This window comes from Heteronotia binoei, chromosome 4 (genome assembly GCF_032191835.1).
Source record: "Heteronotia binoei isolate CCM8104 ecotype False Entrance Well chromosome 4, APGP_CSIRO_Hbin_v1, whole genome shotgun sequence".
NCBI classification, from domain to species: Eukaryota; Metazoa; Chordata; class Lepidosauria; order Squamata; family Gekkonidae; genus Heteronotia; species Heteronotia binoei.
In genome coordinates this window covers 43,949,469-43,975,995 of record NC_083226.1, presented here as the reverse complement: position 1 = coordinate 43,975,995, position 26,527 = coordinate 43,949,469, and the positions used below count along the sequence as shown (strand labels likewise).

General features: G+C 42.4%; 1 protein-coding gene across 11 annotated transcripts in view; it reads right to left on the bottom strand.

The window, feature by feature from the left end:
• The window catches only part of LINGO2 (leucine rich repeat and Ig domain containing 2), an 888,319-nt gene that overhangs the window by 526,363 nt on the left and 335,429 nt on the right, over window positions 1-26,527 (bottom strand). For 3 of the 11 annotated variants that reach the window (XR_009555326.1, XR_009555325.1, XR_009555329.1), the window contains exon 1: window positions 20,327-20,413. The gene's annotated coding sequence lies outside the window, so the exon portion shown is untranslated. Of the gene's footprint in view, window positions 1-20,326; window positions 20,443-25,470; window positions 25,545-26,527 lie in introns of those variants that run through there. The other 8 variants (XR_009555330.1, XM_060237194.1, XM_060237192.1 and 5 more) reach the window with 6 other exon arrangements.

Here is a 26,527-nt window from a genome sequence, read left to right as displayed (position 1 = left end):
ATCCCCCAATGGGGACCAAAATTTCTCTCTCTCTCCTCTATCCTCACAACAATCCTGGCACTTCCCACCACCATAATATACTGGTATTCTCTGACTGGTTTTTACTAACAATATTAGGGAACTGGCTGACCAAGCACTTGGAACACAGTTGAACCTTGGAAGTGTAGAGCCCATTAGACCCAACAAATGCCAATAGTATATGCTAGGATTTGAAACCACAGAAGGATTCTGAGTCTAGATGGCTATCCAGCGATATTCAGTCTATGCTTCATCACCTAACATACCAATCACAATAAGAAAAATTGGCAATGGGTAATTCCATTAGAATCCCTACAGCAACAACACCAACACAAAATTCTTGTAGACATCATTGCAGTGTATTGTGTATTACCATAAATGCTCCCTTCACATTTGCCACTCTGCTGTGGTGGCACAGAGCACAGCTAAAAAAATCATTGTGCATTGTTGCTATCAAAATCAGATTTCCACCCTTCTAAGCTCTTTGACTTCGGCCTTAAAGGGTGTAACTGTTCAGGACTGTGATATATACAAAGTAAAATATATATTTGTAGCCTTAGAAGCAATGGAGAGGGAGGACAAAAACAGAGATTTGTTTCCCCTCTATTTCAGCTGATCTACAAGGCTACACATTTCCTGAATTGCAATAATTGATTTTGTAACAATGTAATTCAGAAAAAAAAAACAGTGCCATCCTGGACCACAGACTTCAATGGACTTAGAAGGGTGCTTGGAGTGGCACTGTCAGTAAATAACAGTAACTTTTCCATTGCTCAAACTTATGGCCTGATGCCCACAAGCAAGAGTATGAGACAGAAAAAATTCTGAGGCAGTAGAATGGATTAGTAAACAGGTAGAGGATTTGATTTGAAATGTTCCCCATAATAAGAACTTCTTGCAAACAAATCACCACCACAAAGAGAGGGGTTTGGAATCCTTCTCCTGCAATGCTAGCCTTCTATTTGCAGAGAGCTTCTTAATACAAAGCAGCATTTAAAGCTAGAATCCAGTACCCACAGTCTGAAACAATGTGATCCATCTAATTCATAGCAGCATTCCACCACCTCATTTTCCTGCATGAGCAAAACTAGACTTCACAAACCAAGGGGTGGGGAGAATACCATAACTGGCTTCTATTTTTATTAGCAGTGTTTGTTTTACCTACAAAATTGCCTCCTTTAAATGGGAAAAAATGTTATGTGTCATTTTTCTTCTTTAACAACTAGACCACTCAGAATCAAAATGTTATGATTAATGACAAAGGGTCTTACTCTTGGTTTCTCTCATCTCTAATTATAAACATTGCTGAGCACTAGAGGAAAGCTTGTAGGAGGCCAATTATAAATTCAACACGTCCTGTCTCTGCTGCCTCAGCATTTTGGAGAAGTTCAAAGATCATGCATCTTTCTGTCTTAAACATGGAGCTCCAAAAAGGTTTAAGAGGGTGATAGGAGCAGGTTTCCTTTGTTTCCCAAACATTCTGCTGGCATAGCATTTCACAGATGACTATGTTTGGACCTAACAGATTTAAGTCTCAGACTGGAGTTCACCAGGGCTTTTGTTGTTGTTGTTTTGAGCAGGAATGCACATGAACGCAGTTCTGGCTGGCTCGATGTCAGGGGGTGTGGCCTAATATGCAGATGAGTTCCTGCTAAGTTTTTCTACAAAAAGCCCTGTGTGAAACAATGGTGACATCAGAGGGTGTGGCCTGATATGCAAATGAGATCCTGCAGGGCTTTTTCTACGAAAAACAACAACCCTGGAGTTCACACTACAGAAACACAAGAGTCCCACATTTCCCAGACTAGAAGTGGTTTGCAGGCATGGCAGCAGCAATGCCCAGATCTTACATGCTTCAACTGTCATGACATAATAAGAAGAGCCCCTGCTTTAAATGTCCCTGCCCTCTTTTAGAACTACATGAACTTGAAGCCTGCAGGGCTTTTTTTAGGAATGGAGGCAGAACTGTCTGCCTCAAGGAAAAAGACTAAATCAGTAACAGTACTTAATTTTACTGATTAGATTATTTTGGCTCTCTTAGGCTGATGGCCAATTAACTGTAGAGTTTGGGGCAAATGTTAGAATGTTGCCTGGCATCATGATATCACTTAGCCGCCCTGAGCCTGCTTCGGCGGGGGAGGGCGGGATACAAATAAAATTTTACTTACTTACACTTCTGGGTCATCCTGGAAGAGACATCATGGTGTCACTCCAGAAGTGACTTCACAGCATTCTCACAATGCTGATCGTGGCCTCATCCCCTCCCCACTGCCCAACTAAGCTGAGGCAAGCAGAACAAGCAAGAGGTCTTCCACTGAAGTGAAAGACCTGGCATCCATAGGTCTAACCTATGGAACTTTCTACTGCAGTCAAGTTCTTAAGGAGTCACAACACTTCTGTTGATTTCTGCTGCAATGGCAAAAAGCAGGGCTACTCCTCCAGAATTATTTCCATAATGCACTGTGATGGGTGTGATAGCACTAAGAGACAAGTAAGAGGAAGGGAATAAGAAGAAAATAAAGTGCTAATGACTGAGCAATTCATAGTCTTAACACTTCTGTGATGGGTGAGGAACAACTTATTCCCAAATTCAAGTCAGTGTCAGGTGGGGAGGGGAAAGTGCTTACTGTAAAGAGTCATATATGAGAAAGCTCCTAGATGGAAACATGGTAATTTTCATAACTAACCCAGGAGGAGGAGGAGGAAGAAGAAGACGGAGGAGGAGGAGGGCATACTTCTTTTCCCTGTACCACGATTTTTGTTTCACACCAGTAATGTAACTTAATCTTCAGAAGCATGTCCCAATATCACTTCCATTCCACATTTCAATTTTCCCTCTCCAGTCATCTCAGCACTGAAAACTATGGCTGGTTATACAGAGAAATGTCTGACTTGCACAACATTAGACAAATAGCACACAAGTGACTCAAAAATCAAATACTTCCAAATAATCATCATTCACATGACAACAGCCTTTCCTTTTGATCCTCTATATGTTTATTCAAAAGTTAGACTTAGAGTCCAAATGTGGGAGGGATTTCATCTTTATAGCAAGAACTTGTGTATGTTGGTTCATTTGACTGCACAAATCATGAGTTTACACAAACTTTTCAGTTCTGCGAACCAGTTCATGGTTGTTTGGTCCAGTTGGTTCAGGAGATGGTAAACAGCCTCCTAAGGAGTTAGAGATGTCAAACTCACAGGGAGTCTTCAGCAGGCTTTCTTCCATCCACCCTTCAAGTTTGGCAAAGACTGGATTTGGGATGTCCAAGATATAGCCCCACAAAGTAGGTGCCCCCATGAAAGCTGAGCTCTAGCTTCAGATTTGGTCCTTGAAACCACAGCAATGAACACCTTCCCAGATGGGAGAGGTGTTTAAAAAACTGTTCTACTGTGCGGGGAAAAAGAGGAGTCCCTCAAAGCCTCCCTTAAATCAGCCACACAACAAACAATTCTTTAATTTAATTTATTTTTATTTATATCCCGCCCTTTCCTGCAAGCAGGCTTACAACAAAATTCTTCCATTGTTACTACATCTAACTTCTCTCTTCAAGCTGCAAAGTGAAAGCAGCTGAGTAAGGGTGTGGTATTATAATGTTTTACAATCTGCTTCCATAGGATAGACTGGAAGATCTGCCAGTCAAGTTGTGGACAACTGCTTTGGGTGTTTCTAGGCTCTTCACAAGTCGACCCCCAATGTTGTTTAGGATTGACTGAATTGATGTGGGGCTGTCTGGAGAACAAACTGCAAAAACAAATCACCCAAAACCTCCATGGGAAAAAGACAGATCATTTTTGGGTTCAGAGTGATGCAACCAAACAAACAGGTTTGAAACAAACCATGAACTGACCCTGGTTTGTAGCGGTGTGCATTCAGTTTGGCTGAACCAACACTCTCCTGGAAAACAGCTGGTTTGGGAGTATTCAGGCTGTATATAGTTGAATCAGATTCTCTGATAAGATTTGGGAGCTTTATACTGCAGCCACGAATTGCCGCTGAAATTTGGCAGCCATTTGGCCCCCATTATACCCTATGGGCCACTGAAGTCAATGGCAAAATAGGGTATAATGAAGTGCAGCTGGGGGGCAGGGAGTTTGACGTAGAGGCTCCAATTTTTCAGGGAAGCTTCAGAAGCCTCTCCCCTACAGAACCCCCAAGATTCAAAAAGACTGGACCAACAAGTCCAAATTCTATGGGCACTCAAAGAGGGTGCCCCTATTTCTCCATTATACCCTATGGGCCACTGAAATCAATGGCAAAATAGTGTATAATAAAGTGCAGCTGGGAGGCAGGGGATTTGAGGTAGAGACTCCAAATTTGCAGGGTTGCTGCAGGAGCCTCTCTTCTAAAGAACCCCCATGTTTCAAAAAGATTTGACCAGGGGATCCAATTCTAGGGGCACCCAAATAGGGCCCTTTCCCCCTATGATGGAAAAAAAGCAATCAGTCTCGTTCCCCACTGTAATTACAGTGGGAAAAGTGCCTCGGGACGGGGGGGGAGGGGGTTTGAGTGAGAGGCATCAGATTTGCAGGGCTGCTTCTGGTATCCCTCTCCCACAGAACCCCCAGCTTCCAAAAGGATTGGACCAGGGGGTTCAACTCCAGAGGCATCATCTATGATGGGAAAACCTACCCTAGGCAGCAGTCAGATTCTCCTACAGAATCTCTGCTGAGGGTGCTAGCTTGCAAGGAACATCGTTGCCCAGCAGAACAAGTGCTATTGTGGTAATGCATTGCACAGGATTTTAGTTCAAATAAGTGAATCCATCAGATTTAAAAATTGGGATGGGGGCTCTCTGTAGAAGCTGCAGCACAGAACCAGTGCATTGAATGCACAAGTGCCAAGCAGCAGAGATGGGGCATGGACTTTCCACATGCAAAGGAGTTGCATACTGAACCATAGTCCTACCTGTGAGGAATCCTGTAACACTACACTGTAAGAAATAAAATTTTGGAAACTAGGACAGGACACTTGAGTTTTAAAAGAAGTTTCTGGGAAGTCAAGGCTGCTCAAGGGGAACCTTAACTTATGTGGCAATAAGTTGTATGGATATCACTTCTAGTCTTCTTTTAAAAGCAAGTAACTTGGAGACCTGTCACTGCACTGTACTTATTCTAGTTCTTGGTTCTGGCATGGCATACACGGGAAGAAAGAAGCATTCCTATCTATGATAACAAAGCTGAGAGACCAGTCACTGCAAAAATACTCAAGACCGAGGAATCCCCAGGACTTCATAGAGATATTGGTTTCCTATCTCAATGGACATAATAACTTGCTCAGCTCTTAATTTCCCCCAGAATTCAGACTGTTGGTTTTAAAAGAGCAACTAGTCTTATAAAGTGTCTCTGTTTAGAGAGAGTGCCTGCTTGGGGTGGGTTAGGGTTTTCTTGGGGGCTGGAGTGGGGTTGGACAAGTCTTTAGAAGTTAAAATTTTGTGCAGGGTTTAAACGCTTGTTGTAGAAATTTTTTCAATACTTTCATTCAAGATATTACTGTATTATTGCTGTTATTATTTTATTGCTGGATGGGGGAAGGGTGTTTTGTTCATTGTTGGTTAAATTTTTGATCACAAGTTGAGTTAGTGGTTGTTTGTGAAAGGGAGCCCCTGAATAATTAATTAATACCCCCAATAATAGTAATTGCTATATTGAATAACAGCATGCTTTGTCTTAATGATGTCTGCTGTAATTTTCCATTAAAGAGCTAGCCACAGCAGAGCGGGTGTGTGTATGTAGCTGGCTAACTAAGATAAGAGAAACAACGTCCTACAGGAGACTTGCGTGATAGATAAGTAAGGAAACTTAGTGGAGGTAGGACCCTTTGAAATCAGATAAGGTTGTGTGCCTGCCTGCTTGTTTTCTGTGTGAATAAAACTGTCTGTATGTAGAATGATTTTAAATCAGTCATTTTGGGGCCCGTGCCTGACTGGTCCTACCTTCTGGTACCAGAAAGTAAACCTCACTTCATACCAGTAAGTCTATGCGGACCTCGTTATTTCTCTGCTTCATTTGCAGATTTAGTTATTGTTACTGTTTTGAGGACGCTGACAGATGTTTATAAAGAGTTTACTGGTGCTTCCTTTGTTGCTTGGGGGTAGATGGGCAGCTGCTGTTGCGGGGTTGTGTCTTGTGCTTTGGTTCTCCTGGATACTGTGGTTGCTTTTTTTTTTGCTGCACAGTGTGATTTCTTGTGAACTTAGAATTGGTTTTTTAAAGTTCCTTTTTTTCCCCATTCTGGTTGCGGGGAGGGGACTGGTGGTGGATGTTGGTGGGTTGCTGTGTTTCTGTGTGTTGCTTTGTCTTATACAGACTTGTGTTTTTGCCCTTTTTTCCTGGGTGGGCCTTGCAGCTGATACAGTCTTGTGTGACTCTTTGTGACTTGCTTCCTCTGGTTGCCTGATGACTCTTCTATCTTTGTTGCCAGTTTGAAATCAGGTTTGGGTTCAGTTGATTTTGGCCTTATTTGGGGGGGGGGGGGTTGTTGCTGGGTTGGTTGATGGTCAGAAAGAACCAGTTAGAGTCAAGATGCATAATAAGACCTGGGTTTTCACTGAGTATAACTAAGAATGAAGTAAAGGAAGAATACAGCAGCATACAACTACAAACCTGAAAACCTGTGAGAGAATGACATTCAGAAGTGTGCCAGTGGCAACTCAAGACAAGCAAAGGACAATGCTAAGTGGTATAAGCAACACCAGGCCTCCATGAGATTAAACTAAAAGGGTGTCCTCCCATATTTCATATGGGGGTGATTTGTTGCCAGGAAGCACCATTAGAATCTAGATGCCAAAATGACAGAGTGGTAACTGCAGGAAGAAGTGGATAAACATAGCAATAGCAAAAACCCCCCCTGCAATATTTGATTCAGAACAGGTACTGATGGGGTAGGTACTAATGAGGTTAATAATATGCCTGGGAACTAAGTTTAACTGCAGTGGCACCTTTAAGGCCAGCATAATCTGTTTTCTGTGAAAAACTGAGTATTAAACAACTTAGTTATTAATTATTATGTCTATTGAGATAGGAAGCCATATCTCTGTTATGTCCTGGGGGTTCCATTGTGTTGACTGTTTTTACGATGACTGGTCTCTCAGCTTTGCTGTGATAGAAAATGAACGCTTCTCTCTTTGGGAATGTGCCATGACAGAACCAAGATGTGGAATAAGTATGGTGCAAAGACAGGTTCCCAAGATACTTGCTTTTAAAAGAGTAAAGGTGATATTTGTATGCCACTTGGCATGTCAGTCAAGGTTCCCCTTGAGCAGCCTTGATTTTTCATTGGCTTCCTTTAAAACCCAAATGCCCTAGTTTCCAAGATTTTCTTTCAGTGACAACCAACAAGTGAAGAGTTGAAGGATTCCACACAGGTATTACTTCTGTGGGTCTGTAGTTCAGTAGGCAGATGCTTAACATGCAGGAAGTCCATGTCCCATTTTTGCTGCATGGCAGTAGTAAATTCAATGCATTGGTTCTGTGCAGCAGTCCTTGCAGAGAGCCACCACTCCAATTTTTGAAAGAGAGATTCTCTATTTTGATCTAATACACTGTTTGTGCAAATGACAGTAGCATGGTGGCACTGGTTCTGCTTGGGGACATGGCACTGTCTGTGGGGGAGAGGTCCCTGCAGTGGCCCTGCAAATGTAGGGACTCGCCCTCAAACCCTCTGGTCCTCAGAATCAGTTTTCCCATTGTTCTTACAGTGGGAAAACTGACTGATTGCTTTCCCCCCACCATTGGGAGTGATGGCCTTTTGGGGTGCCCCTAGAATGAGAACCCCTGGTCCAATATTTTTGGAATTTGGGGGTTCAGCTTCCCTGCAAACGTGGAGCCTCTACCCCAACACCCTCCCCTCCAGCTGCTTTTTATTATACCATATTTTGCCATTGACTTCAATGGCCCATAGGGTATAATGGAGAGACGTGCCCACCGAATTTGGGTGCCCACCGAATTTGATCTCCTGGTCCAACATTTTTGGGCCTTGGGGGTTCTGTAGGGGAGAGGTTCCTGCAGCAGCCCTGAATGTTTGGAGCCTCTATCCCAAACCCCCTGCCCTCCAGCCACACTTCATTATACCTTATTTTGCCACTGATTTCAATGGCCCATAGGGCAAAATGGGGCCGTATATTCGGGAACAGCCAAATATCTCCGGAATCAGATTCAGCTACTGACTCTGCTATTAGAAGATATATGGCCTCCCAATTTTTTTAGCCCCGAATACTCCCGAATCTGAACTTTCCCAGTTTTTTTTTTTTTTTTTTTTACTATTGCACACCCCTACTGGTTTGTGCTCAAACTGTGGTTCATTTTTTTGGTTTGTACCCATCCCTAATACCCAGTACAATAGATAACATTGGTCCGATTCGGCAGCTTCCCTCGTTCTTTGGGACCTTTCATAAGTAAGTAAAATTCATTTAAATTTGTAGCACATCTTCTTAAAAAACAGTGGCAGCAGTCAACTTCATTATATACATACACAGTCATCCCACCTGAGCTAGTTAAAAGAGTTGCATTTTTTAAAAAGCTGGAAAATTACCACTTGTATTTTTAAAAATAAATTAGAAAAGCAGTATTTTTATATAGAACTAAACTCACTAACTTTAAAAATGTGATTGACCAAAACTGGTGTGTAACACTTGGGAACCCATTGTGTGTGTGTGGGGGGGGGGAGGACACTGAAATGTAATGTAATGGTCCATGCATGGAATGCTTGTATGTGTACTGGATTTGTGGCATTACACTTTGAGTGACAATGACCTTAAGCAGTTTCAGTTGAGATTTTGTAGTTCACAGCAGTTCATTACAGAGTACTCAGGGTCATCCATAAGACATTGACAGTGCAGTCCTAAGCACAACTAAAACCTCTAAAGTCAATTGCCTTAGAAGACAATATAACTCTGCTTAGGATAATACTGCCAGTCTGCGATCTGCATTCCTCCCATCAATTCCTCCCCTGTACAAAGCAATGTTTTAATTCCTCACATACCAACTAAGGATGTGCAAAATAAATAAATAAATAAATCGGTAGTACACAGATTTGGAAACATATGGGGGGAAAAATACGGAATCCCGTATATTTCTGAATTCCGTAGTCGGAATAGCCGCATATACGGTAGATGTGTGGCTATTTCCGAATATATGGCCCCATTATACCCTAAGGGCCATTGAAATCAATGGCAAATAGGGTATATTTGAAGCTGCCTGGAGGGGAGGGGGTTTGAGGGAGAGCCCCCATTGCAGGGGACCTGCAGGAGACTCTCCCCTACAAACCTCCCAAGTCCCAAAAAGATTGGGCCAGGGGGTCCAATTCCTGGGGCACCCAAAGCCAAACCTAACTTCAACCAGAGAATCTCTATAGGACCCAAATGCACTATATACATCTTACTCTATGAACCCTGCCACACAAAACACAATCTGCTCAAGGTCTGCTCTGCAGACCTGGCTGCAGCAAACCCACATGCCAGTTCTCCAGCCCTGCCCCAAAGAATGCAGGGAGAGCTGGCCAAGCACAACAAGCCTGCTGGTTCTGGGTCTCTCACCCAGATGCCAGCTTTCCTGCTACAGAACACACAATCTACAGATGCCAGCTCTCCAGCCCTGCCCCAAACAACACGGGGAGAGCTGGCCAAGCACAACAAGCCTGCTGGTTCTGGGCGTCTCACCCAGATGCCAGCTTCCCTGCTACAGAACACACAATCTACAGATGCCAGCTCTCCAGCCCTGCCCCAAACAACACGGGGAGAGCTGGCCAAGCACAACAAGCCTGCTGGTTCTGGGCGTCTCACCCAGATGCCAGCTTCCCTGCCACAGAACACACAATCTACAGATGCCAGCTCTCCAGCCCTGCCCCAAACAACACGGGGAGAGCTGGCCAAGCACAACAAGCCTGCTGGTTCTGGGTCGCTGACCCAGGTGCCAGCTTCCCTGCCACAGAACACACAATCTGCAGATGCCAGCTCTCCAGCCCTGCCCCAAACAACATGGGGAGAGCTGGCCAAGCACAACAAGCCTGCTGGTTCTGGGTCTCTCACCCAGGTGCCAGCTTCCCCCCCCCGCCCCAAAAAAACAGAACCAGAAAAAGGGACAACAGGAGAAGGCCAAGAAACTCAACTGTTAAAAAGTGGCCTTTTAAACAATGAAAATTAGGCCAAACAGCCCCCCCCCCCAAGAACCAGAACCAGAAGAGAAAAGGAATAACAGCAGCACAATACAGCAGCAACAAATCAAACACAGAATCCTTTTAAAACAGTAAAAAACTTAACTTTTAACAATACAGGAACTTTACCAACACTTCTTCCCCCCAAAAAACCTTCACCCTAACCCCAAGAAATCCAAGCCACCCAAATCAGAAAAAGTAAAAGGACACTGCACTTTTAAAAGTCCTCTCACTAAAGTAAGATATGGGCAAATTGGCAAAAAACCTCCCCACCCCAGGCCCCCTCCCCCAGCAGAACCCCCTAACCCCAAATAAGCTACTCACCACCCAAATCTGGATAAGTAAAGGGACTCTGAGTCTTAAAAAGCCCTTTTACCAACTAAAATAAAAACAAGAACCCCAAGACTGTCTTACCTTAGACGTCTTCTCTACTCCAGGCAAGTCTGGTAAGGCTGAGAGAGAGCAGCAGCAGCTGAGGCCAAGGGCCAGCACAGCACAATCTCTCTCTCACACCAACACACATCAACAAAGCAGCAATGGAGGAGTCCAGCCAGGCAGACTCCTTAAAAAGGTTCTCTGGCCCTACAGAGAGCAGTTTCAAAAAACAGCACTGCTCTGTTTTTGTCCAGACAACAGTGCTTACTTGGATACCCAAGTAAGCAAAAGATCAAAAGAACAACAATGTTGCTGATGGCTGGGGGATCAACTACACAACAACCCTGCAAAGCATGCATTTGCAATGCATTTTGCAAATGCATGCTTTGGATTGGCTGCTGGGGCTCCTCTTCCACCTCCCCCCCCTCCTTGATCCCAGGGAGGCTATGGGAGAGGTGGGAAAAGGCTACCAAAGGCGGGAAAGGAGGCAAGCAACTCCCCTGAGGCTGCAGAAGCCCCTTTTCCACCTTTTGCATTGAATACCGTATACTTCTGAATATCTATACGGAAGTATACGGGAAGCCATACTCGGCTCCCGCATAATGGGCCCCAATTGGATTTGGCTGTATGCGATTCCGTATACAGCCGAATCAGGGGTGATTCAGCAGTTGATTTGGTTCGGCTGAACCGAATGCACACCCTTAATACCAACCCCATCTTGTAAATTTATCAGGTCCTTAGAATAGAAATTACAGGAGAAATAGCGATGGGGAAAATGTAGATAAAGCAGACCATTAATAACTTGAAATGTGTATGGAACATGTTTTCACTCTGAATTTTGGAAGATTAAAATAAGCTATTAAATAAGACTTCCCTCATGCTGAGGTAGAGGGATCCCATTTTACCTCACAAAGCTTTGGGTCACTGTAGAGGGTAATAGATAGATTTTTTCCTTCACATGATAAAGCCAAAAGAATCCTTTGATTCACAAATACTGATATCTAAAGAATAAAAAGTTAAGAGGATATTTCAGAGGAAGAGATAATTCCCAGATCCTATCTCACAGAGTTTTAGTTCTCTTACAGAGAAGCTTTTATTGAATTATTATCAGTTACTGGATTATACTAATCGGCAACCTTTCCAATACAGAACCTTTTGAGTGCTGATTTTTAATTATGGATAGCTACACAATTCTATTAAAACTGGAAGGCTGGTCAAAGAATGTTGCCCTTTTATCGTTGCAGCTTACACCAGAACCTTTTCCAATAATCGTCTGTAGATTATTACTTATACAAGAAACATAATTTTGCATCCCTATGAAATTCTTTGCAGGGAAGCCGTAGTACTGGGACGAGGGGGTGCAGTGTTACTGATGTGGGATACGGATCCTTTGAGTAGTCAACTGGTTTTTTCTCATCAACTTGAGCATAGCTAAGGAGAACAATGCTGTTCTAGCAGTTTGCTCAGTCTTCAGCTGAAAGCCTGGCTTTAGATAACTCACATCACAGACTTGCTATTGTCTGTTGGGGTCTTTGCTTGTTGGCACCATGATTACGTTAGTGACTCCTTTGGTTAGCATGACTTTTGCTGGCAAACTGTGGATGATAAAGAACTTTGCTAAATCAGCATAACTGCGATTATAACTTTTGCAGTTTGGGTTGTAAAACCCACGTGTAGAAAATGCAAGAAAGAGCAATGTTGAGATATGGTGGGGGAGGGAGGGAAAACAAGTGACACATCAGATTGATTTTATTTGTATTCTATTTTGAGGTATCAGAGGAAAGTTCTGCTTATGTACATGCTTGCCCAGATGTTTATTCTTCTAAAAAGTACGTTAAGATAAGTGTTTAAATGTGCATTTTGGCTCAATACCCTAAATTTAAGTTATTATCAGCTACAGAAACAAGCAGGGAGGGTCACAAAGAGGGAATAAGGAAGAATGGCCTATAAATGGTCTTTTGAAGAAGGAGACAGTAAGCAATAAATAACCAGTGAATGCGGAGAAGTGTACTGAGAAGATGCAGTTTCATCTTGGCTAATAACAAAGTCAGTGAGTTGCAGATGGCTGCCTAATCCAGATTGGGAAAATAGATTTAGGACGGATCAGGAGTGGTTCCAGTCTTATTTCCAGACTGGCCACTGGATAGTTTGACAGCATATAAATTGTACTCATGAGCAGAGATCATCCTGTATTGGTTAATAAACTACCTACTATGGCTAGAGTGGGTGTCAACATGCAGACCACTCCACTACATCATACTTAAAAATGGATTCTGGCCCTTCAGCAATTTGCCCATGCTAGTGTGAATACTATAATAACCTCACAATGCAATGAATGCTGCAAATCAATCTGGTCAAAAAGAAAAGCAGACTTTTCTCTCATTATGAAATCACTGCATGCATGATTAATATGAGAGAAATTAAATTAAGCACTGCTGTGGAAGTGTGCCCATTTGTTAAATTTCAAGGTTTCATGCCTGAAAATTATGCTACTCGACAACTAGGGAAAATTCTCAAATGTTCATCCTGCTGTCTCATCCCCTGTAACCCCATTTCAATTAATTAAAAATGATCTATACATTGATTAATTTACATTATATAAGTGATATATGTTAGATATAAATACTATATAAAAGGTGTACCGCAGCTGTAAAATGTGCAGGCATAATACAAACACATCTATAAAACAAACAGTGAAACCCAGAAAAATCAAACTATTGACAAATATATAAACCAAATGCAAAAAGGCAACAAAACAGGAAACATTAATTCTTCCCTATGACTCTTCACCAAGCCAACCATCCAAGAACTATGAACAACAACAACAAAAGCATTCTGCTACTGGACCGTAGGTTTTTATGGAGAGAAAAACAAAATGAAACAGTAAAGCGACATAAAAAGAAAATGTGGTCTTTTTGACTATTTAATTGAGAAGTGTATCCACTGTTCTGGGGCAACCAATTAGGTACAAGTTGAGAAGCTGAACACAGAGAACAAAATATATCCTGGGTGACCCCTGGAAGTTCAGCAGTGCTAAGAATTTCCCCATAGCTTCTGGACTTCAGTATATAGTTAGTGGATCACCTACAATTCATAGGGTTGCCAGCCTCCAGGTATGGCCTGGAGATCTCCCACTTTCACAACTGATCTCAAGCTGGCAGAGATCAGCTTCCCTGGAGAAAACAGCTGCTTTGCAGGGTAGATTCTATGACATTCTACCATGCTGAGGACCCTCCCTTGCGCAAACCCTACCCTCTCCTGGATCCACCCCCAAAGTCTCCAAATATTTTCCAACACAGACCTGGCAAACCTATTTTAAGTCACAATTTCCAATTACAACGGTCAAGCAAGAGGCCTAACAGACTTGGATGTGCTGCTCAATGAATGAGTCTACACCTTATAACATATCTCAAAGCCCTCTGCAGTGTGCTGGCATTCCTTGAGCATTGCCTGGCAAATAAGTCCATGCAAAAATTAAAAAAGCTCCCTGAAATTATAACCTTTAAAAAATGCCAGCTGCTACAGGGCAATGGATTGATTCCTATGAACAGCTAGTGGAATGTTATCATGTGCTTCAACTCTTGTGCAAGATCTGGTGTGAGACTAGGATTCGAAGAAAGGGGGCTGCACGAAATGAAATGAAGAGGAAAAAGACTAAAGGGACCATCATTTTATGCCATTTCATCTTTTTCTTCTTCATGAGACTAGGGTTACCAGGTCTGAGGTGGGGAATTTGAGGGTGCAGCCTGAGAAGGGCAGGGTTTAGGGAGGGGGGATTTCAATGGAGTATAATGCCATAGAGTCCACCTTCCATAGCAGCCATTTTCTCCAAGTGAACTGATTTCTATCACGTGGAGATTAGTTGCAATCCCAGAAGATCTCCAATCACCACCTGGACAGTGACAATCCTATGTGAGACCTTGTATACAACATTGTGCAAAGGACGGGAATGACTTTTGCAACATCTTGTGCAGTGCTTTGCTTCAGATACAATGAATTTCATGTGTACCACACCTCTCCTCTTAAAAAGAAGTCATAAAATACACATCCAGATCTGTCTACCTGTCTGCCTGACACTGGACACCAAACCACCATCACTATTTGATCTTCAGTTGTCCTTGCTGCACTGCCAGATCTTACCCACCTTTGGTAAATTCAGTCTTCTTCGCCCCAAACTATTTACTTGTCTAGTTTGCTAGGTGTAGTTAGAATACATAATTAGCATTTCCCATTCCTTTCCTTTCAAGTACAGAATTCTAGGGGTTTTGTTGAGAAAAATGATTCTATGCTGCACACAAGAAGCAGCTCTGCGTACTGTAAAAGCAAAGCACTTTCAATCCCCTTGTATTTTATTGAACTATAGAAGTTCTTTTCCACCCCCATAAATCTTCCAAGAAAAATTATAACATTCCATTACAATTGTACTTGAACCGAGTGTATTTAGTGATCCAGGAAGTGTGTCATTGTCCACTGGACAGAGTTCTATTACCCGTTATCTTCCTACCTGCTGCTGCTCACATGAGTATATTTTGCTGACTGCAGCAATGATAAATATTTCATCATATTTTATTCCTGCACAATAAATTTCCTCTCAGTGAAATTAGTTCCTATAATTAAGTCTTCCAACAAAGCTGAGGTGTACTGAAACGTAATAAGATGATGCCGGGATCGGAGAAAAATACTACTCCAAGGATAATAAAAAGTGAGCACGAAGTATAGAGTTGCAGCTGCTAGAATGAGTCCAAGAAATTAAAACAATGGCAATGGTTAAGCGGCTCAGAAAGGCTTTGGGCGTTTTCGCACTGACCTTAATCGGCAGCGATGTCCCTCTTCACCACGCAGGATCTGTGCGGATTTCGCACCAATTGCTGCGGAGCACCCGGAAAAGCCGCAAAGTCCCGTGGCTTTTGCGGCACAAATGGAAACCGCCAAAACCCAGTTTCCATTTGCGCCGCAAAAGCCGCGGGACTTTGCGGCTCTTCCGGGTGCTCCGCAGCAATTGGTGCGAAATCCGCGCAGATCCTACGCGGTGAAGAGGGACGTCGCTGCCGATTAAGGTCAGTGCTAAAATGACCTTTGTTTAGATGGAGTCAGACAATGAATATTCCTCTGTAAAGTGATCAACTCCTCCATCCCTACACACACCTAACAGTTTTCCCCCTTTAATTACATTATTTGCATATTTCAGAACATTACTACATATGCACCAGGGTCAGGTATTTATAGATCCCCCTAACCTTCAAAAGGAGTGAACCCCATGGCACAGAATGTTAAAGCTGCAGTACTGCAGTCCAAAGCTCTGCTCACGACCTGAGTTTGATCCCCAGTGAAAGCTGGGTTTTCAGATAGCTTGCTCAAGGTTGACTCAGCCTTCCATCCTTCCGAGGTTGGTAAAATGAGTACCCAGCTTGCTGGGGGGAAAGTGTAGATGACTGGGGAAGGCAATGGCAAACCACCCCGTAAAAAGTTTGCCGTGAAAACATTGTGAAAGCAATGTCACCTCAGAGTTGGAAACGACTGGTGCTTGCTTAGGGGACCTTTCCGTTTTCCTAGCCTTCAAAAATAGCCCCATGGTGCAGAATGGTAAAGCTGCATAACTGCAGTCAGAGCCCTCTGCTCACGACCTGAGTTTGATCCCAGCGGAAGCTGGTTCAGGTAGCCAGCTTAAGGTTGACTCAGACTTCCATCCTTCCGAGGTTGGTAAAATGAGTACCCAGCTTGCTGTGGGGGGGGAGTGTAGATGACTGGGGAAGGCAATGGCAAACCACCCTGTAAAAAGTCTGCCATGAAAACATTGTGAAAGCAACGTCACCCCAGAGTCGAAAACGGGGAGTACTTTTACCTTTTTTAACCTTCAAAATCAGAAGTAAACATACAGGGGGAGGAGGAATCCAAAATTATTTAATTAGGACCAACAAACGTATCACACAATAGTGCCTGCAAGTTCCTCAGGGTTGAATGAGAAAGTTTGTAGCTTTCTGAAGATAGAGATCAGGAGATGTTGCAGACTTAATTTAATTAATTGACAATAACTTCAGGCAGCCTTCCACCGAATGTGCCCTGGATGTTTTTGCTCTTTTTTTCTGGCTTACATCTTACCTGCAGAACAGCTTTTGGAATATCAAAATGCTTACATAATATTTTGATATGTTTTTGGTTAGCCCTAGTAAGACGGGTGAGAGTAAAGGCAGCATCATATAACCCGACCTCATTAGATCTCAGAAGATAGGCTGGATTGGTACTTGGATGGGTGATCAACAAAGACTTCGCAGAGGAAAGCAATGGCAAACAACTTCTGCTTCTCGCTTGCTTTGAAAGCCTGTTGCTGGGGTTGGCATAAGTTAATTATGACCTGACAGCATATATATATACACATTAAGAAGGGTATGAGATTACTAGTCATTTTATGTTCTTTATGTCTGCACTCAAACTGTTTTCAAAACAAAATTGGTACTGCCACTATGCACGAAATTCCTCTTACTTCCACACCCCCCACTCAAAAAAAACCTTTTGGCTATCATTCATAGTCTCTTTTTGGTTCTGTTACAGTGCCACTTCTCTCCTCTATTTGATCATTTGTTGAGTGATCACAGCCAAACAGGGATCAAACAGTGGCCACGTTATTCCTATGCAACATTGCCCAGTTCAGTTTGATTACCTAAAGACATTTTGAGAGAAAAGAAAGTCACTCAGCTCTCGCTCTGCAAGGGAATGAGTGGGGAGGAGGTACAGGACTCTGTTGCCAAGGTTCCTGGTATTGTCCCTGCATTGCAGCAGTTTCACTACAATGCAATATGACAAGGCTAGACACAGGGACATATTCCCTCACCCACACAGCACATGAATATTTTAGCACTCTTCTGAGCCCTCCAAATCTCACCTAAAGCATAACCCACATTCAAAAACGTGGGGCCCTGCTGTCATCACATCTTGTTCAATCCTCAAGCACAGGAAATTGTTCCTGGAAAATTCACAAGGACAGAAAAGCTGTGCTATACAGTCAATGAAATAAAAAAAGGAGTGGGAGTACTTTATTCCCTATCATTTGAAAGCAGGCTTCTTGTACATATATCATTGTAAGTTTCTTTCACGTAACAAAAACTGGGGATTCTACTATCACTCTTAGATCTCATCTTGCAAGCTGAGGGTCCCAGGATGCAAGGGGGCAGATGCCAGCCCCCCTGAGATCAACAGGGAGTCCATTAAAGTTATTGAAGAAAGAGGGGGGAAACTTTCAAGACCTGTTCTTTATTGCAATCTTATCTGAACTATGTGAATTTCTCTTAATATCTGTGGTCACTATTTTGTGCAACCAGAGTGACATGTGCATATTTCAAATTCAGTATAAGTGATCAGAAAACCAAAATCAGTGGGGGAGGGGTATGTTTTTATACATGCTGAACCTGGAATGTCCTTATTCATCTAAAATGGCAATTGCACGTATCAGGAGAAGTGTGGGTAGTATGTTCAGCCATTATGTGATGTTGGAGCATCAAAATATAATAACTGAACATGCCAACAGATAAAATCTGCTTTCTTTTTAGTCTCACCTGTAAACACTATTAATCATCTTGTTGCATTCCCAATTAGGATGATGAAACAATGGAGATATACATATTTTCACTGCATATTGGTAGACGAACTAGGTATCTCAAACCATTAGCGACTGAGTATGCAGCACAGTGGATGTGTAATCCTGGCATCAGCCCCATGTGAGTAGAGGCACCCCAACACCTTGGAAAACATTGGGACTTCCTAAAGCATTGCACTCCAGAAAGCCAAGCTTGGCAAAGAGAGGTGTCTTGCTAAGATGAACACAGGCACTGGCCTCAGAGAGATACAGGTTCAATGGACAAATGCTGTTGCCAAACTCTCACAAATCTCCCTCCTCCTTTTCATCTGTACCTAATGACTGAGAACACTGTCCATTGTCTAGTTCAGGCACTGAAACAGAAGCATCCAGTCCCTCTTCGCTGGCCTGAATGGATTATGCCTGAAAATGTATGTAATCTTTCATTGAAATCTGCCTCTGTTCCTGAGGACTGGAAGGTAGCAAATGTCACCCCCATCTTTAAAAAGGGTTCCAAAGGAGATCCGGGAAATTACAGGCCAGTCAGTCTGACTTCAATACCAGGAAAGTTGGTAGAAACCATTACCAAGGACAGAATGAGTAGGCACATTGATGAACACAAGTTATTGAGGAAGACTCAGCATGGGTTCTGTAAGGGAAGATCTTGCCTCACTAACCTGTTACAGTTCTTTGAGGGGGTGAACAAACATGTGGACAAAGGGGACCCAATAGATGTTGTTTACCTTGACTTCCAGAAAGCTTTTGATAAAGTTCCTCATCAGAGGCTCCTTAGTAAGCTCAAAAGTCATGGAGAAAAAAGACAGGTCCTCTTGTGGATCAAAAACTGGCTAATTAATAGGAAGCAGAGAGTGAGTATAAATGGGCAGTCTTTGCAGTGGAGGACAGTAAGCTGTGGGGTGCCACAGGGCTCAGTACTGGGTTCCATGCTCTTTAACTTGTTCATTAATGATTTGGAGTTGGGAGCATGCAGTGAAATGGCCAAGTTCGAAAATCACACTAAATTGTTCAGGGCGCTGAGAACCACAGAGGATTGTGAGGCACTCCAAAGGGATCTGTTGAGGCTGGATGAGTGGGTGTCAATGTGGCAGATGAGGTTCAATGTGGCCAAGTGCAAAGTAATGCACATTGGGGCCAAGAATCCCAGCTACAAATACAAGTTGATGGGGTGTGAACTGGCAGAGAATGACCAAGACAGAGATCTTGGGGTCATGGTAGATAACTCACTGAAAATGTCAAGACAATAAAATACACCCAGTTTTGCCCATGTTTAGTGTGCCTTGCTGAGAACCCAGAAAGCAGCACCCCTGGTTCATATCAGGTCCTTTGTATGTGTAGTGCTAGTCGTTACCATGTATCTCCTCATCCCAACTCAGGCTCATTTGCTCTCCAAGACTGGAAATGTATCACCATACTTCCTTCTCCCTCCTATTATATCTGCTACTACCTTTATTTCCATACTTTGTGTGCGTGCTATTGAATCTGTGTGTATATTTAAATCCTATTATTTTCCAAAATGAAATTTATTACTTCATAATTGGCCCAGTTCCTGACTCCAAAAAAGGGTATATCAGGGAAAAATATCTGTAAACATTGATAGCAGATCTCATTTTTACCCCACCTCTTGCTAAGGTCTGACTCTGTAGCTAATTCCCCCCCAATTTAAGGTCAAAGGCATAATTTAATAATTCTGTCAGGGTAACAAATGCAGAATATAAAGTTGTGAATTTGTCTTGTACAGGTACCCTAAGAGACTAGGGTGGGGCAGTGACACTGTTCCTATGTAGTGAAGTTATGGAAAGTGGTGAAGATGTACCAAGGGCATTTGGAAGGGCATTTGACATGCAATTTGTTACACTTGCATGAATAATCTGGGAATGTGCTGGCTTCTCAACACTTCACCAGTTAATGGGGGGCCCTGATGAGCTGTTACTAAAGAATACCCCAAATCCTGAAGCAGACCCTGTACCTAGCATGCTATCCATAACTTCATTGTTTCACCAACAGCAGATTTTACTTAGAGATGAATCCAAACAAAGGAATGCTCATAGTCTCATGTACCAAGAGAGGGGGAAGCTTTCAGAGTGTATACAAAAGAATTCACCCAACAACTTAGTAGAGTTAGAAGAGTGCTCACAATATTCATTTTCTGTGGATGTGACAGGATCAGGCTAGAGGGGGAACGCACTTACCTACACACACTTCATGAAGAGAGCTTTAAGGCATAGCTGGAAGTGCACAAACAGCTCTGAGAAGTCTGCTCAGGAAAGGCAAGACCCAGGTGGAGGCAGTGAAGACTAACAAACCTAGAAAGGGGCAAGCTAGCAGCAATTAGCAGCTAATTGCTGGGAGCAGGTGGGGCAGTAGGTTAGCCAAGCTAAGGTGTTTTAAATGTTAAGCCAAGGCTTAAAAAGCAGCACCCAGAAGCTTGCAGGGTGGCTGATGGAGTGGTAAGGAGAACTTGTGAGCTATAAGGCAGGAAGGGGGCTATCAACTGTTCCATTATACTGCATATATGAAGGTCAGAATAAACGATCTGCAGAATTCTTTAGCATGTGCTTGGGGAAACAGGACCAATGGACCTTTTATGCAGCTGGCTATGGGCTGCAGTGCTTTGGGAAGCCTGGGAGATACCCAGGTTTGCCCCATAGTGGTATAAGAGTCCTGCTTAGATATCCCCCCTCCCTCACATTTCCCACAGCATACAATGTCAATACAGAATTACAGAAATCAGTTTCTCCGTCTCTCTTTTTTTTTGCACGATCCTAGAATCTATATCACAACTACAAGCTATAGCTTTTCAGAATTCAGCAAGAGTGCAGGGACTGCGCTGTACCCGTCTCTCTCTTCAATGATATTCCTCATTTGTATCGGAGGATGTTGCTACAAGGCTTTGGAAATTGTACTATTCTTTGCTTTTCCATCCTATAGCCAAAACATGCCCAGAATGCTCCTTACAACATTTTTACAAAGTGTTCCAATCTTCTCAGCATGGTTTATCAAATTCGAACACAGTAGAGATAACAGGAAAGCTACCACTATTCAATTTCTTCTTTAAAAAGCTACAAAAGAGGCACAGAAACCATATAAAGTGAATTCATAATCAGGAGATATATACCAATATGCATAATCATGCCACCAAGCATCATGTGATGGACAGGCTGCATTCAGAAGTCATACTATCTTACAATTGGCTCTGCTAGGCACACAGGTGGCATGTGCAAATGAACTTCTCAGACTCCTTCCTCCTCATTTCCCAAGTGGAGCATACCTAAAGATTCTGGGTTTGGAATGGACTTGGATTGTCCATGACTTATGAAACACAGGGCGCCTGGATGCATCAGAGTGCATTTATTCCCCCACAAACCTGGATCCTAAACCTGAATCAAACAATAGCTTAGAATTCCAGTTTATAGGAAATTAACAAAGTCCAATTTTTCTATGCTACAAGCAAGCTGAGATGTTTTCAAACCATGTAACAGGGTGAAGTGGGGGGACTGCAGGCAGAAGACATAAACTGCATCCATGCCTGTCCCAGACAACTGCAGCTTACTGTAACATCTGAATGAAGCCTTAATGCATCACATGTGTCCTAAAATGGTAAAGGCAGTCTGCTGTGCAAGCACTGAGTCGTTACTGACCCATTGGAGTGATGTCACATCAGGACATTTTCTTGGCAGACTTTTTTATAGGGTGGTTTGCTATTGCCTTCCCAGTTATCTACACTTTAGCCACAGCAAGCTGGGTACTCATTTTACTGACCTCAGAAGGATAAAAAACTGAGTCAACCTTGAGCTGGCTACCTGAACCCAGCTTCCACCAGGTTTGAATTTAGGTCATGAGCAAAGCTTGGACTGCAGTACTGCAGCTTACCACTGTGTCATGAGGCGCCTTCGCATGTGTCTTAATGCGACTCAAAATGACTCAAAATTTATTTAATACATTTTTATGCCACCTTTTCAGGGTCTCAAGGTTGTGAGCATAAAAACATAAAAAACACTTGAACAATTAAAATACATTCAAAATGATAAAATAATTATACAAAATAATTGCATAAGAAACAACAACAGAATGAGGGAGAAGGCCCGTTAACCATTATTGGGAGTATGCAAAATGAAACGAAAAAGTCTTCACCCACTGATAGAAAACACTGATAGAGCGGCATACCAATTTTGACATTTTTTTCCATGGCCCAATATTGCTTTCTACATTTTTTGCCTATTATCTTCTCAGGTCTAGGACCAGCTGTGACCTTTGGCATCCTAACTGATTTAAAGAGTCCAGTGAGTTGGCCAGCCACACATCTCCCCTTAACACAAAGGAGATTTACAGTTTAAGAAGTTTAATAGCAGAAGATAATGCAAGAAATTCAATTAAACATTTCCCAGCCTGTTTTTCTCCCCTAGTAGGGAAAAAACCATCTGGATTCTTCTTAATACTTAGCTCTGAATAGACATCAGCAGGCTATCAGTTTGCCCTACTGCTTTTAAAATGGAAGCTGTATCTGAACCTAGCAGCACACTAGTTTTGAAAGAAGTTCAAGCATTAATCAAAATCATAAGCAAAAGGCCCCCACATCCTATTTCATGTTGCTACCCACACTTGCTTGGTAGGGTTTTCCTTGCTAACTGAGGCTGATTCCCCATAGGTTCTTATTGATGACCCCAAAGTCATAGGGTATGTCATAAATGCACTGAGCGGAAGCTGATTCAGCTTCTTGAAAGAAAGAGAAAGCAGCTTGAATTAAGCTCTGCAATCCACCATCAGGAAAGCCAGGACCCCTTTTTGCCCATTCCATTTCCCAAATGCATCTACTTCCACTTGAAAGTACCTGCTCACTCAGCAGCACTTCAGGTACGGTGGAAAGTGGTTCTCCTGCATGGCATTCATTTAAATGGTGACTTGTGAACAAAATGCGCTCATCCTATTATTATTGATCAGTCTTTTCTAATGGACACTAAAAGCCTAAAACACCCCAAAGCCTCTCACCATGAGTAATGATTCAGCAGCAAGGCAGCTGGAAAAGGGAGATCATTGTCTACACAAAAGCAACAGATGTAAAAATAGTCCTTGAAAGCATTTTCCAACCATAGTTCCTAGGTAATAAAAAAATCTGAAACAACTGAAGATTATTTCTATTAATTTAGGATAATGAAGTAAGTTACTAGAGAGAGAATTCTTCAAAATTTTGAAAAATGAATGTTAGGACATTAGCAACCTGCTGGATTAGGACCAAAACAGATAAAATGCTATAGGACTACCAACCTCCAGGTGGCATCTGGGGATCTCCCACTATTACAATTTATCTCTAGATGACCAACATTGATTCTCCTGGAGAAGATGGCTGCTTCAGAGGGTGGACTCTATGGCATTATACCCTTCTGAAATCCGCCCCCCTCTCCAAGTTTGCCCTCTTCAGGCTCCTTTCCCAAAATCTCCCAGTATTTTCCAACCCAGAGCTAGCAACCCTAAAAATGCTGGAAGTTCAGTGACTGGACCTTTCAGCACTTTTTTTTTTTAGTCTTTGAAAACCATGGTCCCAATTCAGGTTGAGAATACAGCACAAACAAAAATAGGTTTAAGACTTTTCTCACACAATTTTTCTGATTGGAAACCCCCATGGAGCTACTATTTTTCCCATTTTGACAAATCCACAGGCACTTACAGCAACACCTGTGTATCTCCTAGGCAAACTGCAGTTCCACAGGGCCTTTCTAGATCAGTAAATCACAACAGGGGAACACTTAACTCCTCCCTTGTGTGGTGATCAGAATAATTCCCTCTCACACAATTTTTAAGGACTCTCTCTCTCTCTCTCTCTCTCTCTCTCTCTCTCACACACACACACACACAAAGACCTCCCTTTAAGAATGATACACAGTAATTCAAATGTGCATGTGCCATGAAACATTGAGCATATTATATTCAAAATCCATAGTATAATCTGCCTTTTTCACTGCTACCAGTATGATATTTTCATTGAGTTGTTCACACAAGATTCTTTTTACTTAAAATACACAGGTGGTTCAGATTCCACCAATCCATATGTGAAGTTCAGAACAATAAGAAGTTTATTCAGGAACTTTTGGTGAGGGACTGTCATTTTTTCCCCCAAAGTCCAACTAGTCTACCCCAGTGGTTTCTAACCACTAACTACTATTCACCAAGTATGAAACATTAGTATCAAATTCCTCCCAAGCCGAGGGGTGGTGGTGTTGGTATCAAAACAGCACTTCAGATGAGGCAACTCTTTTTTTTTAAAAGAAAAATCTGGTTTATGTTTGATATAGGCATACACTCCACAGATTTAAGCATACATTCAATGAGATCCTCATGCCAGGTCTTTTCTGTGTTACTTCTATTTACTAGAAGCCACAGCTTTAAGAATCTGGGGGACAAATTTAAGATCTTCAGAGTAGGGTGAACAGTACAAAACTATCTCCCATTGGCTGACAGAAGCTATTTCAAGCAGGGAGAAGGGGCTACCTGAAATCCCAAATTACCTGAAAAAGTGTCCGAACACACCAACCCCCAGTTTGTAGATCACCCTGGTGAAAGGGTATGGCTCTATTTAAGAAACTTGTCTACTACATCATGCCTATTCATGTATTTGTTGACACTCTGTGTGACTTTTGAAAGGTTGCTGAGAAACAACTTCCCTTTTGTTTTTTATATATGTTGAAGAAGAGGAGTTTTAATTACACTTCCCAACAACTCATGCAGTTCAGAGATTAGCAAGGCTGCATCTCCTGGATCAAGACTCCTCACATGGCAGAAGGGAGTGGTGGAATTCAGTCCACTCTGGGGGAATTCTGATCAGTGTACAACAAGAAAAGAAGCCAGATGGCAGCAAAGCATTCAGGGTCTGCTTATCTTTTAGCTAGTGTAATTTTCAACGCTCTTTGTTCCAGTATCTGAAGTCCATGAGCAAATAGAAGACCTTGCTTTCTGCCACCACCCGTCCAGCAACACCCCCTGCTACACATTTGCTGCCATTCCAGATGGTCTTATAACCATTAGGAGCACCTTATCAGGGGAAAAGGAATCAGAAATGCTTAATTGCATGAATGGGACTCATGTCTAACTGAATGAATGGGACTCTGCTTGCAGTTCTTCTTGCTTGTCCACTGTAATTTGCCAAGATAAACTAATTGCTGCTTGTTTATGTTTGTTTATGTTTAATTTGATTTATACCCTGCCCTCCCCGCCGAGAGCACCTGTACTGTTGCTTTAAGACAACAACTGCATCAGGAATAAAAATTAAAAACCAATTTGTAAACCTAAAATAAAACTTATTTGTTTTTTAATACAGTCAACTGAAATATAAAATGCTTACTTTGTAAGACTGGCATCCATTGATACAAGTTGAATAGCTGAATTCACAGGCGTCTGAGCTCCAGTGCACTTTTACTAAAAAAAGGGGGGAAAAGAAAAGAGTCATAAATGCTTAAAAAAGCATACACAGCAGCCATTTTGACACATGCATTTTAATTCCAAAACAGCAGCAATTCATTCTAAAGTAGCAATAGGTATAGAGCAAAGATTCCCCACTGAATGCTTGAATGCCAAGTAATTTGAATACAACACTGTGTCCCATGTTATACCCTAGCAAATTACATTTACTCTTGTATCTAAATGATGTTGTCTTAATAAGAGAAGGACTGTATACAAAGTTAGTCTATATTAATAAGAGTACTTGCAAAGAAGCAAAGATAGCACATTTTGGTTTTGCTAACCCAGAAGCCAGTTTGGCTGCAGTACACTGCATTTATATCCCACAGAAATATGGTAATCTGAGTGCTGGTCTTGGACCAATCAGTGAGTATTTGTGCACAGTACTGTCAAGACATAGCTGACTTATGGCAACCTTGTAGGATTTTCAGGACAAGAGATGTTCAGACGTAGTTGGCCATCACCTTCCTCTGCATAGCAACCCTGGAATTCCTTGGTGATATCCCATCCAAATATTAACCAGGGCTTAGCTTCCCAAGATCTGGTGCAAGTGGGTTGCCAAGGCTATCTAACTCAGGGCTGGACCAAATCAAATCACCAGTGAGATGTAAAAGAACCTGGGTGATTTTGACCTAGGTATTTTATCTCAGCTTTAACAGCACTTCATAAAATTTTGTGCCATGAATGTCATTCTGAGCTCCATGGACCAGGCCCGTGCACTGTGCAGGATTCCTCGTCTGATGAGGTGTGCTTAAGTAAGCTTACATTCTAAATAAAAATTGGTTGGTCTTAAAGGTGCACTTGACTCCTGCTTTGTTCAACTAATTCAGACCAACACGGCTACCCACTTAGATCTATCTCAGAGAAACAAATGCAACTTCCCATCGTGTGAAAAGCTACCCTATTATGGTGGAAAGTTATTTCTGTCTTGTCACATGCTG